The sequence below is a fragment of the Phlebotomus papatasi genome, chromosome 3, assembly GCF_024763615.1.
Source record: "Phlebotomus papatasi isolate M1 chromosome 3, Ppap_2.1, whole genome shotgun sequence".
Taxonomy (NCBI): domain Eukaryota; kingdom Metazoa; phylum Arthropoda; class Insecta; order Diptera; family Psychodidae; genus Phlebotomus; species Phlebotomus papatasi.
The window spans coordinates 20,695,047-20,699,153 of NC_077224.1; positions in this window are offsets into that span (position 1 = coordinate 20,695,047).

Consider the following 4,107-nt stretch of genomic DNA (forward strand, 5'->3'; position numbering starts at 1 on the left):
TAAAAATTCCCATTCCTTATTCTACTTTCAAATTTAAATTAAATTTACCACAAGCTTTTAGATAGCCCAAATGTCAATTTATATTTTGTGATTTAATTTTGTAATATGGAGGAGTTTCTATTTATTAATAAAATAGATTTCTAATTCAATTAAAACTGAAAGCAAATCGGAGTATAAAAATGTATTCATCTGATTTTGGGCACAAAATATGAGAACAACAATTTTAATTTGAAGGCTTAACTGAATAAAATTTAACGTTCCATGAACCATCAATTGGGCTATTTCATGAAATTCCAATATAACTCCAATATGTAGAGAAAATGTATTATTTATGCTGGAAAATTGAGTTCAATCATATTTTGCATCTTTTAGTGGGAATATATTTCGGGTAAATTTGCGGTGAAATCTAATTCAACTTCAGCCCAGAAACGCCAAATTGGAGAGGTGCATTTTGGAGTGTGCCTTTTTCCAAAGCTCAATCTCGAGGTGCCCCCCAGCACAAAAGAATCATGAAACTCGATGGTGCACACTTGGTTGGGATTTGAGTGGCTATTTTTTGTGAAAGGAAATAGCAGTGCAATGAAATGTGTATCAAATACAGCTTCAAAGGCTCCAAAAATGCATGGAAATTGCCTTTGCTCTGGAGAGTTTTTAAAAGCTCTTTTAGAAATTGGCTTTTATTGCATTTTCGCATGATTAACAATCTTGGCGGCATTTATCTTTTTCGCACTCAACAAAACTTCGGTTTTTTTGTGTCTCTTTTTGGAATCCGCGTGTGCTCCAGTAATTTGACTAGACACCAAATAAATCTCAGAGCTGTTTTATTGTATAATTTTTCCATTAAAAAAACCTCGACTTTTACTAACAAAAGGTTCAATATCCATAGTCTATTTGCTGTCCACCCGCTGGTCTTTTCACCTCTTTTTCATTTTAAAATTAAATAAAAAGGGGCAATAAAAAATACTATCAAATATATTTTGTCCGCGCGGTTTTCCATTTAGCAAAAGGGAAAAATTTATGATTTCATATTGAGCTGGCAAATTGAATTTCGCAGAATAGGAATTGAGAGTGGAATTTTCGAAGGCGATTGTTGGAAAAGTTGGTTTCAATAAATTCAATTTGAGAGTGTGATATAATTGCATAGACATACCAGGCACATGAAACTCCTCTATTTTCTCAACTTTTAATTGTAATTTCGTGCAAAAGCCGCACCCGCACGCGGAGAATGTCTCGATTGGTATCTCCATGCCATAGATACTTCAGAGAAGGCTTAAAAAAGACCTAATTCGATGGCTTTTTTCATGCATCCACATTAGTAACTCATTTGCCGCGAATTAAGTCCATTTAGGCATTAGTGGTGGCTTTCAGGGTGGGTCCCTTGTGCCTCAATTTATGAAATTACTGAAATATTGAGCTGAATTTTAAGTATACTTTTAGTGCGATCTATCTTGGAATACACTTTTCATATTAAGAACCAAATGCTCTTATATTTGGATTTGAGATTCAATTCAATTTGAAGTTCATTTCATGTTTCAATTAGTGATTCCAAATAACCGGGTTTTTAGGATAGACGGTTAACCGGTTTTGGAAGGGTCTGAAACCGGATAATCGGTTTAAAACCAGTTTTTGGGCAGTTTTTCATGACTTGAACTTTGAAGTAATATTTAACAATATTACTTTTTAATATTTAATTTTTTTTCAATTAGTTTAGAACTTATTTATTTTATTGCATAATTTTGTATTTAAATAAATTAGTGAAAAAAATGATAAAGGCCGTCTAATACTTTTATGTTTTATAAGTAAGACTATAGGACATAGATTGTATATTACACCTTACAGATAAAAGCTCTAAAATACCTAACCTGTTCTTGAGGGTTCTCTAGAGAGACTAAAAAAGTTCACTATCTAATTCTGCCCCTGTTTAATTGTGCCCTTGTTTCCCTTACATGCCATTTCTTTGACACATTTGACACTTTTATTCATTTGAAATTTCACAGAGGTTATGTTTTGGTTAAGATGAATGCAAATACATCAATCTGTTTAAATAACTTGAACACTTGGTTCATGTTCTTGGCATTCTAAATGTCAGTGGATTTATTCACTTAAATTTTCCGACTCCATTTTCAGTTTTATTTAGTTTGCTAGTTAAAGGTTATCTCTAATTTATCAAAACCAGTAAAAAAAGTTTAGCAGTTTCCCTGCAATTGTACAATTTATTTTAAATTATAATTTGTCATTTTAAAGCGTTGACATTATAAGAATGCCACTGTGCATTCTAACCTCAAATTTGTAATATTTTCATAGGTTAAATAAAATGAAATAGCTTTAGTAAATTAAATATTTTAGAAGAAAATGTGGCGCACTATCAATATCTATTAGAAAAATGATTAATTAAAAAATTAACTAACAAAAACTGCAAACATAACGCATCTGCGATAAATATATTAGAAAAAATTGAGGTAAATACTGAAGCCTCTTTTTCTTATTTTGTTAAATTTAGTTCTTTTGGCTGTAACCTCAAAAATTGCAAGTTAAAAATTTGAAAGGATCAAAATATATGTAATTTTTCTTAACTGATAAAAATTTACATTAGTTACTTTTTTGTGGCTAAATTATTGTTCAAAATTTTATTTGAAAGGGCGGATTAGAAAGTTCAGTCATATAAAATGTCCTTAGGTTATGTTTTTGTTGAATTAAATCTAACATAACCTAAAACTTTTCGAATTAGTTTATTGAATAAATAGTAAAATTAGACTTTTAATCATTTTCTAGTAATGGAGGTTATAAGTTGACATAGGGGGAGGTTAGGCTATTGTGAACTGTGGGGCTACAATAATTTTTTTGCATATTTGTTAAGGAATCCGTGCCTTACAATTATTTTATTTAGATTCACGATTGTTTTGTACAGCTAAATTAAATTACGTTAAAGCCCAGTTTCCTTTAGAAAAATAAGAAAAAAATCGTACTGTAAATACGGATGACTTTGTCCTCTTTCTGTTGGTAAGCTTTTCTTTAATTCTTGAACTTATTAATTAATGAATTAATGAACTAAATATTAATTAATGAACGGTTCTCACACCGATCAGACATGGTAGATTGGTTCAGTAAAGACCATCCTTAAGTTCTACAAGTAAAGAAAAGCTTACGAACAGGAAGGTATCACAGTCACTAGAAAGAAACAAACGATCAAAGAAACCAGCTTAAAGTATAGCTACTTTCCCCTAAAACAAAAAAGCTATTTATTGATAAGACCGCTTTTAAAACTTTTCGGTCAGTAAGAGTTTAATTTTGACAGACACGTATTAAGACCGTAAACATTAAAAGTAGGTTAGATTGTTAGGAATATCACCTAATACAGAGGAGTTAGTTTAGAGAATAACATCACACAACTCCTTTTCCTTCTATTGAGAAGTAAATTATGTATGTAATTATGTATGCCCCACCAGAGGGCGGTGCACCCTAGAGATATATCCCATTTAAAGTCAATTCAATTCAATAGGAAGTGTATTTTACGCCTAAACAATACATGAGTTCCCATGTACAATTAAGACTATGAATAACTTTAAATAAAGTCATAAATTTTATAAAGTGTGAGTTGCGACTGATCCCATCGACAGTGACGCCTACAATAATTCAATGACTCACTTTTTAGAAGCTTTTAAGTTATATTTTTGACAAATCAATTTCAATTTCTGTGGCAAGTTATTATTATTACATGAAACATTATAGATTATGTCCTATACTTTGTTGTTCTAGGGCAATTTATTATAATTTTTCTTTCCTCTTTTCTCAATGAGGTCTCTTTCAGGTTGAAATTTTATTATGGTCTGAAGCGTTGTATAGACTTTGAGAGTTTTTCATTGATAAATTGTGAAAGTTCTGAAGAAGATACAAAAGGAAGTGGTATGTATATTTATTCAATAATCTCTTCATAGGCGATAAAAATAAATTTAGAAGTATATAAGCAATGACATCATAATGTAAAGTAGAGTAATTACTTAAAAAGTAATAATTTCGAAGTATGGAAAGAAAGTTTTCGAAGCCAAATTCGTAATAAGATTACAAAATTAAATGTAACAAAATTATCAAACACTCTAAAAATTGTTA